This window comes from Athene cunicularia, assembly GCF_003259725.1.
Source record: "Athene cunicularia isolate RWA chromosome 3 unlocalized genomic scaffold, athCun1 chr3_part1, whole genome shotgun sequence".
Lineage (NCBI taxonomy): Eukaryota > Metazoa > Chordata > Aves > Strigiformes > Strigidae > Athene > Athene cunicularia.
Window position 1 is genome coordinate 102726344 of NW_020799097.1, and position 17383 is coordinate 102743726.

Genomic DNA, 17383 nt, shown 5'->3' on the forward strand with positions numbered 1-17383 from the left:
TGGTGCTATGATAAGCTCTCTTGATATAAATAGGATGCAAACCTTAAGGACACTTTACCTGTAAATTAATCTGTAAACCAAGAATGAAAAATGAATGTGTAGTTGGAATTTTTGCTGCAGAGGTATGAAGTGGCAATACAGAACCATGATAGACATACCTCCAAACCAGCACCAATAAGAAAATTCAAAGGAATGTAAGTAATTATAGGGATACCTCAAGACCAATAGGAAGAAATATAGACAGAGAGAATTAAAGTTGCCAAGAAAAACTTCCTGACATTGAAATGCACTAAGATTTTAGCCCATCTCTCAGGGGAACAGAACGGCCCATCACTTGAAATGTTTAACACTAGACTAGAGGAGTCACTAGAAAAATATACTACAGGGAACAACTTGTTATTGGCAGAAAGATGGACTGAATGCTGTAAAAGGGATTTTCTATCTCTAATGTTTACTTTTTATGATAGTCATTTATGTTTTTCCTTCATTACAGGTTGAGAAAAATCTATAAAAGTTATTGGCTCTGGCACAGCATATTTAATTTCTATAGAGCAATGTATTTGGTGCGCTCTAGCAAGCTTTGACTCCAATTCTCGCTTTTCCTCATTCATTTTTCCACATACGTTGTGAGATTCTTTTTAGTATAAAAAGGTAAAATCTTCACAGCACTAAATGAATATTCCATCCTCCTCTCTGTAGCCTTCTTAGCATGTATTCAAAACACTGAAGAAATACTCATCTAAACACCCCAGGTTTGAACTTAGTTTAGAGGAGAAAATGATGTCAGAGGTTTAAAGGGAGAAGTAAACCAGCAGAAGCACAAATGAAACATGAGAAAGGGAAGCAGAAAGACCTTTAGATTTGGGAAAGTGGGAATAACACACATCCATGATGGGAAATGGCTTGCAGCTCTTTGGAAATCACCTAGAGCCAAGTGGGCTGGAAGGCATTGCTGAGTGGCAGTGGGAAATATGAATCTCTGCTTCGGCAATTCCAGCTTTTAAAGGACACAATTTCCCACATCCCAAAGCGATGAGCTGCATTCGGGATGAAAACATCATTGTTACGAGTGCAGGAAAAATCAGAGGGAAAAAGTGAGAGTAAAACTGTACCTGGTGATGCCTCATTGTTGCCCTAGTGTAGTGTAGCTGGTCAGGGATAAAATGATGGGTGTTATTGAATGAAAGCAAACAAATAAAACCCCTTTTATTTTTGTATGTAAAACCCAGGTCCATTCATTACACCCAAATTCTTTTCCTCAGAACAGCAAAGTCAAAATATGAACTTTAAATTTTAAATAATATAATGACACTGAATATGCTAAACGTTATTTCTCCCCATCACTCACTGGCCCCTCACTCCCTTCACTGCAGCTGACCAGGAGCCCGTGCAGCGGTGCTACCAGAGGAATGCACAGAAGACAGAGGTGATGCTGTGTTACCCCCCTGGGGACACTGTGACAACCCAGCCAAAAGGCATCTATTTTACCGTGGAGAGAAGCGGGACGAGGAATGGTTTCCAAAGACACGGGCCTCTTGTTTTTGCCAAGCAGCTTGAGTCTCCCTGCCTGGCTGCTGAGCAAAGGGTATGATTAATGAAAAGATGTCAGAATGATAATCCTCACTATCAGGAAATAGCGGACAGGATTTTTTTTTTTCTTTTCCAAATTGAGAAGTGGTGGGAAGAGTGAGAAGAGAATAAGAAAGCAAAAAGAAAACAAGGAAAAGGGAGAGGTTTTGAAAAGGGAAAACAGTAATAACATATATATACACATAAAATACAACCTCCCCTCTGCCCACCCTCTTTAATGTTTCTCTGGTGGAGTAATAAGATACCTTCAGCGTTATAAATAGCAGCACAGATGTTGACAGAAAAATGCTCCCTTAATTACCATACAAACTGCTTTACTTGAGTGAACCGTTTAAAGCGGCCTCCAAAGGAAGTTCACTCAAGCAATTCCACAGATTACAGCTAATGAACAATATTTCCTCGCTCCTATTTAGTGCTCATTAAAATGTAAAAGCCTTTCATTTTCAACAGGCACACAATAAATAATTCCTCTCTCCCTCTCCCTGCTGCCTGGAGCAGCCAGGATGGGAGTGGGGAGGGAAGAGACTGGCAGAGGGAGGGGGGGGCTGCAGGAGGCAAATAAGTGGGTTGGAGAACAGCGGCCAATTCATTAAAATCCCTGGAAGCGGTGGCAGTGGCTGCTGCCGCTCGCTGTGAAAGGCGATGTCTGTGTTGGGAGCTGGGCAGGCAGGTTCGGAGCGGAGCAGGCTGCTCGCACCCACCCCACCGAGCAGCACACCGCTGTGTTCCCGGGGGGGCAGACCCGGCAGCCCCACCACCGGGGCCAGAGGAGCCACAGATTACCCCTATGCTCCCATAAAAGCGATGTGGATAACTGGGAGAGGACAAAAGATGAAAATGCTGTGACAAGAACTGGCAGGCCAGCTCGGGCTGAGGTTTGTTTGGACCCTGTTTAAAATTTCTCGCCAACTCCAACTTTGCAGCTACCCATGGCACAGCATCCCTTTTGTGCTTGTTTGTAGTCCATCAAGTTGAACAGGACATTTGCAGACTTGGAGGTTTGCTTCATTCTTCAGCTACTGAGATGCAGCGTTGTACGGGGCCAGCCACGCAAACTGTACCTTGCTGAATGCACAAGGTACTGGGAGGCTGAAGACTAGGAAGGTCTGTGCACATTCAGGTGCCACAAGATGAAAAAGCTCGTGATTACCTATTGCCCTATCCCCAACCTACTAGGATTTTAGCTTCATTTTAAAAATAAAAATTTTACAAGTCAGTGAAATCAAGAACCAAAGCCTTAGCAAAAAAAAACCCCAAAACAACAAAAAAGTAATCCAAGTCCACAAATCCGAGATTTTTATTTTAAGTAGAATTCCAGTTAGGTGGATGAATGGGAAATGCAGAGGTACCAGATGGATTCAAGTCAGTCACTGCACCCACCTGCTCACAGATATATGGCACAGAGAAACAATCTTTCCAGTTTACATAGGAATTATTGAAGAAACAAAAGATCAGAAAAATAAGCTGGCAAGCCACTGAGATGGTATTGCAGATACCTGTTTGAAAACTGCAGGAAACAAAGCCTATTTCACCGTCTCTTAAGATGAATGGGTAAACCAGCATGTTAATGAAACACAACACTGATGTTAAGCTGGGATGCACAGCAGAACATAGCTGAAAGGATATAGAAACAGAGTTTAACAGGCTGTAATTATAGATGGAAACATGATTCTTGCATCCCTCATCTGCCAAAAAACCCACAGTAACTTTCCCACTGTTTTGGTTCACTGCTGCAGTATTTTTTCATTTATTTTTGAATTTATGTTTTTTTACACTCTCTTCCTCCACACTTAAGTGGCAGAGGGGCTGCACAGTCCCTTCCCACAGGCTGTGTTCTTCCTACCCCTGCCGCTGGAACCGTGGTCCCCTCTGCCCCGGTGAGCCACACCGCCCCTCTGCAGCTCGGCACAGGAAAGTGAATTAGCAGCAGAGGTAGCTGTTCTACCAAAGGCGATGTGCTCCTGGGGGGGTTGTGTATCTCAACCTTGGCAGGGACTGCCCGAACAAAATCCCTGATATTAGCCTCCCTGAACGGAGGGAACAATCTGAGTAGGATAAAAACCATCAGAGCTTTCTCCTGTCTTTAATTTCAAGGCTTAAAAAATTGACAAGTGTATTTCCTGCGGTGATGCTGGTATACCCTATACCTGAGCCATAAATAAGACTGTAGTGGTATTCAATCATCAGAAAAGAAAAAAAGAAAGTGGAGAACTAAGATCTTATATTGACCTAAGCCTCAGACTTAGATAAACTTGTCAGGAATATCACTTTGTGGTGACTTTATCTTTGTTAAACTTGTGTGTGTGGAAGAGGTATTCTCACAGCTCACCGCTGTGACCAGAGGAAACACACTTGCTGCATTGCCACAATGCCACCCTCTTGTAGTAAAATAAAACCTTGGCTCACAGATGCAAAGAAATTCCTATGTCAGGATAACAGCTACAATAATATGTTTCCTTTGAGAAAAATATTTGCAATTAACAATTGCAAAAGGAGCACAGAGGAGCTGTAAAACCAGATCCCAGTCCTGCCCATGTCCCAAGTCCTTTCAGAAGAGGTGATGCCCTGCTCTTGCTGAGGTCCCACCACCCAAAACATGTTAGGGTTTGTGCAGCTGTGAACGGTGAGACTTCATACCTTGTTCTCACAGGCTTCCTGTAAGCAGGCAGCTCTAGTAAAGAAGTTTACTAGCAGTGCAATATTATTGACGCTTTCGACACTCTGTACTTGGCTTTTAACTAAGGTCATTTGAAAATGGTCTTCAACACCCATCTCATTTGCTTTTTTATGCTTGCCAATTTAGTGTTGTATTCACAGTGATTAATTAGTTTGTGGTGAAGGTTTATTAGGTAATCTTTCTGTCAATCAAAAATCACAGAGGTTTCTGAGCACAGAACACACAGAGATTTTATAAAGATAAGGAACTGATATCGTTACCTTTGTGTACAAAAAGTAGGAGCTTAGCCTTCACATGTGACCATGTACAAAAGACTTTAAAGCGTGTTTTTTGTTCATGTTCAACCACAAAAGCAGTCTGATTTGCTCAGATTTTATTTATATTTTTAAAAAGAATCTAGAAATCCCTTTACCTTCTATGTCTACAGCTGACATTTACTGTCTGAAAAACTTGTAGGGCTAATTTAAAAGACCAAGCCCTAGATCCCAACAAACACTGCTGTAGCTCATCATTTGGGAAATCTGCTATATGGTTCACTCATCTCAGTATGACCCAAAGTGAGATAATAATACTTGATGAATTTAAAAGCATCTTCACCTGGAAATTCTGTCAAATGTTCATATTTGGGAACACATTTTGTATATTGGAAAAAACCCCTGACAGTTCTAAGAGATTTCTGTTTTTTCTTTGCGTGGAATGATAACCGAGATTCCTTTTAGGGACAGATGAAAGATTTAATCAAATTAACTATTTCTAAAAATGAAGAATCAGCAGCATACTGTGTAAGAAATACAGATAGATTATCATCTGCCTGCCTTCCTTATGCATGTTTTTACTGACCTTTTATATTGTTCCCAGCATTGTGTGAATATTGACTTCAATCTGTACTGCACTGTTTTCTATTTATGAACCTTCTTATTGATGGACATCAAAAATAAATCAAAACAAAAAAGGCAGAAAATTGCATGATTCTTCTTTTCCTGTTAGATAGGTAATTTAACTAATCTACATGAATTTGGCGTTTTCCAGAAGATCTTGAACCTTGCTGTGAAAAATATAGCGAAGGTAAATGGATTTCTTGACCACAAAGGTATTATATTGAAGAGGTTGGGAAGAGGGCTTGAAGGTATTAGCTGATTAAATTACACACTACGCAAATGTATCTTACATTATGATTTTTACAGTATTAAGGTTGTTAAGTATTAACATGCAAAATATATCTTGACTAGCTTACCACTTTACAGAGTCATTACTGTTTTAAATTACACCGGTGTTGGTCTAAAAATGTAAAATGGTATACACCACTCTGAGAATAAGTATTAAGTTAGCTGGACTCCTTCCTCTGTCACCTCCTTGAGAAAGCTGTGGGTTATTTCCATCACTCAGAGGTGATGAACAGGCAGCAGCAAAATCAGATGACAAATTCAGATGAAATTACACAGATGTACCATTTGTTCCCCCCTAGCTAAATTCAGGAGTTCTTTTTGTGGGCTTTGGGATTACAGATCTGGAGCTGGAACAGGAAAAGATAAAGGGCACACGGGGCCACAAATTGGATAACTTTGACATAAGGACAGATAATATAAAACTTTAATCTGTTGAATATATAATCAGAGTATTTAAAAGCAGCTTTTCTAAATTAAAAATGAAATAGGCAAGTATATGTCTGTGATAAAATAATTATAGCACACGTTCTACAGCTTTGATAAACACTCCCTCCCCACACCCACTCTTATATACAAACCCAATATAGACTGACTCCAACCGATTAACGTGAATATAGACAGACAGGTTTTAGCTGAGAGTTCACCCACAGACTGAACTTGACTGTACAAACGAAATAGTTCTGGACTGTACTATTTTAGTGTTACAAATCTAGCAGCTGTATGAGAATATGTGTGAAATTATTCTGGAAGTTGAGCAATGCAATATCAGTATATCTTTATTAATCACCATTTTTGATTTTATTATATTTGTTTTAGTTAGACTGCATTTTATTGAATTGGCTTCTGAAAAAGCTTTCATGGATGTAGCAAAAGTGGTAAGGCTCCATTCAGAGATTTCCTTTCATGCCCGAGACATGAAATTGGAGTAACCAACAATTTGCACGCATAATTCCAGCATACCAAATGAGGGAACAAAGAGAGAGGCAAAAATTGAATCTACTGTCTTTCTGGTCTTACTGCAGGAGACCACTGAAAAAAAAAAAAAAAAAAAAAAAAAAAATTCCTTGAGATTTTGAGATTCCCCTGGAAAGCTGTATCACCAGCATTTTGTCTATGGGTATGCAGCAGACGCCGGTATGCCTCGCATGCCTGTGGTAGATGGATGATACTGATGGCAATCTAACTGGAACATCCTGCCTGAATATGAACAACAGATTTGTCAGTGTGTGACAGGCTGACAGCCCAGCTCCCAGCTGCTTGTCCACTGTTGTTAAATCAGTACCTTGTCTAAGTGTTCAGCAAAGAGGCAATCTGCTTCCTCCATTCGTACAGGCAGGTTGCCAGTTAAAAAACAAGTATTGGCTTTAGGCTGCAGTGCCATAATGCATTGAAAAGATGCAATCTAAACCTCTGTATACTCCTTAGGCAACAAAGAGCAGGACTTGGAAGTACAGGCTCAGACTTGAGACTATCCTTTTCAAAACAACAAGGATAACTCCACAGGGGAATCATGAAAGAAATGCATGAGGGTTTGAAAGCTGTGGATGACTTAATAGAACTTATTTAAGGAGGAAAATATGGTTTATTTTGTACCAGGGAGGCAAGATCGTGCTACTGTACTCAAGAATGTGCCAGAATTTCCTTTATAACTCTATTTTTAAGCAGTTTATAATTCATCAACAGTAACAAGTAGCTCTAGGCTGAAATTTCATATGCAAAGACGCAATTCAGAAGCACTTGGGGGGGGGGGGGAACAGAAACAAAGAAAGAGATTACTGGTTTCAGGAGATTTTTTTTTTCCTTTTCTGTGACAAAAAGTCTTCAGCTGGTTTCAGTTCTGTCATTTGGTTGCTATTGGTTGACCATATGAAAGAGGTTTAAAAACTGTGATGATAATGAGACAAACTAAGGAAATCACAAATCCTAGCATTAATACTAACATTTTCAGCTTTTGCGTGTGGTGTGCAGATGAGGCAACCTCTGAGGTGATGCCCTGTTATCCAAGAACTGAGAAAGATTTACACCACCAACCTCTTTCAATGCAGTTTTGGTCTGTCAAGTGATGCACAAAGTATATTTAAGAGTCTCTAAATACAGATCTATACATGAGATCTCTGTGGGCTCAGAGAGCACCACTATAGTCCACTAGATTGATAATCATCATAGTCTCGTTCACATCCCCCATGTGATTGAGGCTTCCCATTGGTGTACCAGGCACCCTTGTCCCTAGGTCAAAGTGCAGTCAAGGAGGTCTTATCAAGTCTTACGTTTTGCTCCCATCCTTGTCTGAGAGCCCTGTCCAGCCTTTCCAACCACTGCTCCTCTCTCAGGCAGAAATTTCATCCGTTGTTTCCTGCACCATGGGGAGCCAGTGGCACCTTCCCACCATCGTTTAGATGCTGCTTACCTTGGGCCAATAAATCATACTCAAGTCTGAAGTACACGGCTGCATAAACATACAAGGTTCTTTATGTGCCTGTATCTTCTTAAGCATCTTTTCCACCTGGTTCTAATTCAGGTAAATATTCCTGTTCACAACAATGTTTATAAGAATACATTTTATCTGAAGTCACAAAGATTTAAACATGCACTTTTTACCATCTTTTCCAATGACAGCCTATCTCCATTTAAAAATTTCTCTAAAAACAAGAGTAAGAAATATATGTATGCACACATTTACATATACTCTTGAAAATTACCCATTCCAAAGTAATCATACTGACTTCTAAAATATATTAGTTATCAATTTATCTCCTTCAAAACCCACAATATAGCGTTTAGAAAATAAGGCAAACTAGAGGATGAAGAGACATGTGAAAAAAAGCCACTGCAACAGAATAATTTGCTTGCAGAATAATATTTTGCAACCTGTGTGGCCTACATGGAATACATAATGGTTCAGAATAAAAGACATAGTTGGCAGGTTTAAGTCTGAATTCTCCTCTTAGTAAGAAAACCATGTCTAATGAATGCTGAAAGAAACTTTAGGTCACATCACACCATCAAGCATGCTGATAGCTAATAAAACAACTACATCGTATGAATAAAAGGAGGAAAAATTAAGCTAATATTTTACTATCATAACCCTCTCCAATTCCCTTATAATTACAAACTGTCCAATCAGTTTATGTATTATGATGTTTCCCCTTTCCCTAGCAGATGTGTAAGGCTAGGCTTAAAGGTAAGGTACTCAAATGACAAGGTTTAAAGTGAGGGCACAATCAATTTATGGTTTCCAAGTGTACGGTAGCTGAAGTAATTTTTACTTTTTGCCACAATCTAGAAGGGAAAGGGGGCAAAATATTTATGTAAGAAATTCCTGCTCTGCATCTCATGCCACTGTTGTAAGGATGTGTCATAAAATTCAAACATAATTCTGCAACAATTAGCTTCATAATAACGTATTCAGAAATACAGTGCTGCACCCTATGCCAGAAACTATTTTCTGCTTCAGTGTTTTACTATGGCTGTACATTTTAAAGGAGCCAACTATTTTAAACCAAAACTGAATTATTTTTTTTTTTCCCTCATGGAAAAGTAGGACATCAATGTACTCGCTAGCTAGTAGTATTTTCCCATTTGTGGAAAAAGACTTGTATTACAAAAAAGAACACCAAAGTGTTACTACAAAGTTCAGCCTCTTCATACACTTCATGTTAAGGCATTTATAAATAATATACTTGTTTGTACTTCTTGATTATTATCTTTAATTAAATCTGTAATTTAATTCTCTTTTTTCTCATTTTGTCCACCTTTGTAACCTGGCTAGTAGCAGTGAACATCTAAATTGCACCTTTATTTACAGCTACTTTCATGTTTCTTTCTCAAGGATAATGAAATGAAGTGCCTTCAGCAGCTCTGCTTGCACAAGAATTTTTAAAGCAGCTGTGTAAAAATGATAATTAATACGATAATTAAAATAGAGGCATTATCTTAGTTCTTTATCATGACGCTGATGCTAATGAAAAAGTTACTGAGTTACTTGCTTGGCCAAATAATAATAATAATGGCAAAATTTTTTTGAGTTAATAATTTAATACAACATTTACACAAATCAGTAGAAGATTTCTCTTGAATCCAGTGGGCTTTAGATATATTTTTAGGTAGCATATAGTTAAGAATACAAAAAATACTTGCATTGTTTTATGGAATTTTTTTGTCCAAGTGCTATTCTCACACTAAAGTATTAATTTCAACAGCCCGAGACCAGGGGAAAGAGAGAGGAAGCCAATGGGTCAGATCTGCATCTCCCAGTAAATCTGCGTCTCTGACCCTGGAGTTTCCTCTCTCTTCACTACATACATAGTCAGGAAAAGCAATGTACACCCAGAGAAAACATTCTCTTTTTCCTTCTTTTTTAAATTCAGAGGGAAGAGGGTTTTGTATGTGGATAACTATTTTTGCTTTCATATTTCCCATTTCAAGATGATTTTCAGTCAGCATGGTATTATGAATCCTATTTAACTATGCTTAAGATCTCTCATTTAGAGCTAAGTGGAAGAAGAAAAGGCAAAATTGTCTTTGCAGATGTTAAAAAGAAATTCATTGCAAGCAATCATCATTTAATATCCAGTGCTGACTTTTTGAACAAGTGCTTTCTCCAAATAATAAATCAAATGAGTTGGCACTAACAATAATACCTTCGAATATGAATGAGGAAAACAAGAATATTAAAACAATAGAAACATTATCATAGAAAACCCTGCTATTTATGGGAGAGAATGGCAGAGGATGTGTGAAAAATAGCTGTTGCTTTTATGCGGTTTCGTTGCGATCTGTCACCAGCAGTGATGACTGCTGCCATGGAAAGAACCGTGTCCTTCCAGCTGCCAGGTTCTGCGTCCCTTAAATCTGAGCCTGCAGGATTTATTCTTTAAATAGTAAGTGATGATGCTGAACATTGCACCAGACTGGGCTGTTTTCCCCATCCTGTCTCCATCAGAGTGGTGGAGGCTGGGTGGGCTGACAGGACACCCCCCACCAGCAGCACCCTCTTTTCCTTTGCCCCAGGACCCTCAGCCTGAGCCCTGCGGGTGCATCGGAGGACATCTCTCCAGCTGCACAGCCGAGCAGATAACAATCTGCAACCTGCAACAGATCTGTGAGTGCATATGGATCCCAGGAGTGTTGTATGTTATTTTGCCGCTAATACACGCCAATGAGATCACCTGGCAAGTATTGGGACCTCTGAAGGTTTATTTTATCTTTGCCTTCTGTCACTGAAGGGTATTACATCTCATAACTAAGCAGTAGGTTACCCTGTTACTTGAAAGGTGCCACTTAAGAAACAAGAGTTGGATGCAAGTTTAGCAAACTAATTCAGGTTATGGATGTGAAATCCACACCTGGGGAGAAAAAATAGCTGGTTGTCTCTATTCAAAGCTGACGATGGAACTTTTCATGTTTGCATGTTGGCACAAGGTATATAAGGACTTGGGAACTAGGCAGCACTTTGATCTAGGTGTGTTTTAATAAAACTGCTATTTCTTTAGTCTGTTTTGAATTTAAAACGTGTATTTTACACATTATGTTCTGGATTAACCACATAACTTATGAAAATGACTTTGCCTTAATAACTCTGCCATATTCACTAACCACATAAATACCATGTCACAGAAAATGATGATTGAATTGGCAGGCTGAAGACAAGTTCCAAACAAAACAAGTAGCAACTTTTACATTAGCTGTCAAACATTTAACTGGTTGAACTGTCTGTCATGATCAGTGTAGCCAATTACTTCGGACCACCATGCTCCTGTTCGCCTCGACTTTCACAAAGTTAACTGATACATCTCCTAAACATCTGGATGCCAATTAGTGCAAAGAAAAATATTAAGGGGAGAATGGCAATCACAATTGACCTAAACTCATTGACCGCTCTTGTGTTTGGGCAGGATTGATGTTACACCTTGAAACACCTACAGAAAATGAGACACAAAGGGAAGTGAAGGCAACAGATGCATAGGAATAATCTGGATTTTTTTCTGGGAGAATGTCATCACAGAGAGACTAAATTACTTCACTGAGGTCCCCGTGAAAGCCTGATGTCACTAACTAAATCTCCAAAACAGCCCCTTAAACACAACACTACCCATACAAAAATGTGGTGGCTTTGACAATAGGAATGCAAACCCTTATATGCTGTGAACTTGGCTACTCCTTGGGCATTAAGAAGGGCGAATCTATGCTGCAGATAAGTGCCATTTACCTGGCAGCACGCATGCTGCATGAAAAGGGCTGGAGGGTACACTAGCAGGCCATCCTGCTACAGAAACCAAGGAGCAGCAGCATTAGTGCTTCCCAGATTTGGGGACTGCGCCAGCCCTGTATTTCTTGCTGACTGCCCCAGACGTCTCTGCTGGAGCTGGCACAGGTGGGGCAGCTGACTACTACCTACTCTATTACTACTATGAAGATGTTATAGGTTATTGAGCTCTGTTTTAGTGACCTTATACAAGTTCCCAGGACAAGAGCTTTTTTTATTTTAACAAACAAGTGATTTTAAGGACCCTTGAGATAACTGCACTTCATCTTAATTATATATGAAGTACATCCACATCCTTGCTATGCTTTCAGCTGTACTGGAATTCGCTGTGGCTTTCTCCTTGCCTTCTTGAGATATTGCCTATACAATCCCACCTATTATGGATATGTCAACAATATAAAATCTGGGAATTTTTGAGTAAACTGCAACATCCTACACTTGTTCAGCCTCAGACAGTAAGGGAAGACGCTTTAGCAAGCACATTCCTACAGGCTGATGTTCCAGACCCTACAATCAAATGTGAGGCTGTATTTGGAAGCAATTGTACCAAATGGCTGCATATTATGGAAGGTTCAGTGCCACTGAGAAATTCAGGATGATAATAATAACAATTAAAGAGGGACTTCATAATTTTTCTCATGGCAAAACTGTGGTCTTTTTAAAGGTGATGACCAAGTATTATTCAAATTTCAACAGCCACTCTGTGCGCTTGTTTAAAGCCAGGCTACAGCAGCATGTAGCTACATCTAACACTCTGCTTAGTGTGTGTAAAGCAGCAGGAAATCTTCCTGAATGCAAGGGGAGAAAAGCAGCAATGATTCACCAAAGCTGAAGTCTTTGCTTTGTTGTGTACTATTCTTCTGACTGTGCATATATCATCATACTGAGTAACTGCTGAAGGCTGAAATGGAATGCTCTTCTAGATGGCTTTTGAGTTAAAATGCTGCTTTTTCAGTATGCACACATGCACACGCACGCAGAGAAAATATAGCAAGTCCATTTTTGGAACATCCCCCCAACTCATTTCCAGACAGCTGGGATAAAATTGGTTTTGTTGGTGAGTCACATCAGACAGTCTGCTAAGGAGGGATGCAGCAGCCCTGCCAAAATGAACAGTGAGAGGAGGGGTCACTTTCTCATAGGGCAGATGTTGCCGTAGTCACAGATGTGGACACCAGCAAGTGTGCAGAGGAGAGGGGGTGTGGTGGATGGCTACATCATCACGTAGGCTGTGGACACGCTCTGCACTCTGGGAAGCAGAAGGCACCAGCACTGGGGTTTCCAAATCCTACTATGTACCTATGAGGCAAATGCAGTGTCAAAGACTTTGAATACTTGCATAGGGGATGGACTTTAAGCTGTGGGTAGTTGCTTCAGTAGCAGAGGAAACTAGTCTCTGCTGTTCACAAGCACTGTGTCACAATATTCAGAAGGGATTTAGAAGGTAAATTAATGAACTGAGCCTTCAAAACTGAGCAAACGCACTTACTGTAGCTGAATACCTTCAGCCCACTGCAGCAATTTACCTTGTGTCTCCCGAGACCTGCTTCTTGTAGCCATTTTGCATATTTGCCACTATTTTACCCAGAAGCACATGAAAAATCCTTTTAGGAGAAAAGTTAGTCAATGCTAAATTGATAACAAAATTCAGTTAGGAGCAGAGAACTGCGAAAGTGACTTCAAAACATGGAAAGGGTATTTTAGACTCTTTTCCAATACACCTGCTGTAAAACCACAGAATATAATTCAGATCAACAGCTGTTCTACGCATCACTCCACCTGAAGTCACCACACAAGTCACTGGCCACCTCCATACAGGGTTCCCTAACAAACTGGAAGTTCATCTTCAAACGTCCATAGTAACAGAGCATCTATCGCTGCCTCCCAGAGATTAGCCCTCTCCCACTACCAGGCTAATGTGGACCCACACTAAAGTTGCCTTTTGAAATCTTTCATTGGTACCAGTCTTGTCAACAGCTATGTATAGATTCAGGACTTGCCAAGAAGAAGGAGAAAAGTTAAATAATTACAAATACAGTGTAAGGCTGAGGAAGAGAACGATATCAGTCGTAAATATTTAAGTAATATTTACTTGTGATAACATCAGATTTCTTGTAGCCATAAGCTGAACTGTAACAACTGATCCCAAACTTTAAAGCTTTAAATGATTACATGTTGGACAAGTGCAGGTAGATACAAGTCAATCATTTGAGACCAGATCCAGCTGAGTTCTGGCTGCTCAAATTGCTGGTACATTTATGATGTATTTGAGTAAACACAGCTGAAAAAAATCGGGCTAGACTTTGCCACCGGTAAACATTTAGTAGGGGCCTATATATGTTCCTTTGAGAGAGAATTTTGATTAACCATCTTCATTAACTTTCTGTTCCAGAACATAAAATCTAACGTGAAGGCTGGCCTAGCATCATGTGGCACCAAATAGATGTATCCAAAAGCTGAATCTTTCAAATCCTTCTTCTGCTGGAAGTATGTGAAATCTGTAGGTGGGCATTTCTGCAACCAAGCTCACTGAACGTGATTCAGGCAACCTGAGCCATGTGTGGCAGGACTCTGTGAGTTTTGCTTCCTTTCAGGGACAGGCACGTCTGCTCGTGGGGAGGGTAGCAAGAGGGGACTCGATGAAAACTTGCCAGGTGGTCCCTTCTCTTCCATGCCTACTCTTCTTGAAGCAATAGCCAACCCTCCCTAAAGTTGAGAAGACAGCATCTAGTGAAGATAATTGGCACACCAAGGGTTTATGAAGCAGACAGCTTTACATAGCATTTTCTTTAGATTTCTGTAATAATCAGGAATCAACTGCACAGCTTTTTGCTAATATATGCACGTATCTTCAGACCGCTCCTTTCCTTGTGCCTTCCCATTGAGGAAAATAGATCTTTCCACATTTTTGATGATTCACGTGTGAGAGCTATTGCCAAAATTGTACCTACCTGGTGTTTTGTCAGAACTTGTTTCTTAAATTCATCATTTGCCCTGAAACTTTCTTTAAAACTGTTAAGGTGTGACAGTCGCAATTCATAGTATATGAGCAATACTGACCATCTTTTGCTTTGTTGCACTGGATATCCGATAAGCAAAGTTTCTTCTATTTGTCATAAATGTATAGCTTGCAACAGGGTAAAGCTGTGAGATATCTTTCTCAGCAATATTGATGGTTTGATGTCTTTTTACAAATGAGTACTTCAGAAAAGACTTAGCTGAATAGTCCTGAATTATTATATTTAAAATATAGAAATTATTGAACTATTTACTTCATATATTTTTATGGAAAACCTGCTTATTTAAATACCCTGCACATACTGAATTTCCTGGTTATGAAAAAGTGAAGAAAAATACTATTTGCTTTTAGGTAATCAGATTCTGTGGGATCTAATCCTATATCCTATTTATGGCTGTGCTAGCTATTCAAAATTAAAATGAACCTTTCATCCGTGTGTATCATAAATGGGCATTTATCAGGATTATATGATTTTGCAATCCATCTGAATATGTAACCAGAATTTGTTTTCTTTCCGTTTCACTATGTAATTACCATGCAACAATAACAAAAGTGACATGTTTGAAGAACAGATAAAATGCTGTAAATTGGCCAGTAATGGTGATATTTCCTCATCTTCTGAAAAACCCATTTATTCTCTCTCTCAACAAATCAAGGCATTGTCAGCCCATACTCATCTTGTGGCCAGAGGGGCCCTACCAATTTCTAGATGTAAGTGAATACTGGAATGCAGATGAGGGCTACTAACTAAGGCTTTCAACCCAGGCAGCTGGTCTTAGCTTGCCTCAATTTCTAAATCATCCATAATGGGGCCAAGACCTCCGAAGCACTAAAAAGAGCAAGCTGACACGCTGGACAAACTGTTAATTTTTTCCTGAAGAAGCTGCTATATTGCACATCTGTCACTGCTGTGCAGACAATTACTCACGGAGTGGAAAAAAAATCTGCTGCTTGTTGCTAGTGTAGTTGTTAACGGGCATAATGGAGAAACACAAGAGCGTGAGAGCCGTGACAGGAAGGCTTCTCAGCCTTCCCCCTCCTTTTGTAAAGTTGTATTTAGAAATTAAAACATTTCAAAACATCCACACTCTGTCACATGCAGAATCTGAACTGCTACAATTAAACCCATACCTTAAGTCATTCGATATTCTATAGCTATATTAGAAGTGCAAGCTGCAAAAATTTTTGTACTTCAGCTACTCACTGCCATGAAAATCCGACTCTCCAAATTGCTGCAATGCTCTAACACGTGGGTAAGATTCTCAGACACCATCATTTCAAGATGATAAACACAACATGCAAGACAGATGAGAATAAACCTGCTCAAAGTGTTATTTTTCATGCTATATTTCTTAAATATATATTAAAATTAACATCTAATAACAATCAATTTTAAAACATCAACAAATTTTAGCCTGACAGGTGATCAAACCATCATTAATAATTGTTCTGAGCCAAGTGGGGAAAATGATTGCCAGGGGTCCAAAGCAGCAGAAGCCAGTCAGCCTCCACTCGGTCCAGGGGAACATGGAGAGCAGAGAATGGGACCACTCCATGGGTATTAAAACTACCAGGGCCTCATAATAAAATTTATCAAAGTTGGCAAAGAAATCCATAAAATTCAAAACTTCAACCATAATAACCATAGTGGTTATTAAACATTTAGTATAAATTTGTGTAAAATACTGTCCAAAGACAAGCTGACCCATGGAATGGTTTAATATTTTAATTATTAATTCAGTAAACAGAATGATGAAAACATTAGCAAGCTCTGTTCCAAACCTTCTTGACAGCAGGAAAACGTTGGCACAGTAACCTGCTGCTGGTTTTTGTTGTCTGACAACTCAAAGGCAGAAGACAACTCTAATGTACAGATAAAACCAAAAGTGGCAAGAGTAGATCATATCTTTAGCAGCCAGTGGCACTGTCTTGCTGGAGAGAAACCGGGATCTACTTAAAACTTTACATGTGGAACGTAATGTGTCTGTGCTTAGTAGGACATCAGTAAGAGCCTTTGTGATTCACTTGCTCGTTGATTATGTATTATAATAAACCTAAATAAAATATATTTGTTGCCAGTTGTCTCAAAAAAACCCAGCAAAAGCCAAACACTTTCAGGAAAGCTTCTGATAAAAATATTTTTTTTTGTCACATTAAACTGACATCTTTAAATACAGTAGAGATTATGAAGTTGGGCTAAAAATCAAAACAGATTAAGAGTATATTTCATTTACCAAATTTAACAGTGATGTGAAAGTGGCGGTTTGTGTCACTGCAGAACAGATATTAATATTTACTTGGACTGGTTGTGAAAAATGGGTGAAATATGCCACAGAACAAGACTTCCACCTGTGCCTGCATTGACTCTTGCCTGATCAGCAGGCGATGCCTGTGTCGTCAGGCTGGGCACTAAAGAGGACACCACCAATTTAACATTTCCTCGGAAAACTCCTGCCTCAAGTAACATCCAAAGTGACAAGAGCTGGAAAGAAAAACCAACATCTTGATTTCTGGGGGACTGTGACCTCACATGCCTCACACTGCCACACAAGGTCAGACTTCCAGTTTTCCTTTTAGTTTCTCAGTGGTTCCTTCATCACGTATAGGACGTAAAAATACATTTTGTGAATTTTGTGTTCACTTGCTGTTAGCATCTTCTCTTGCGA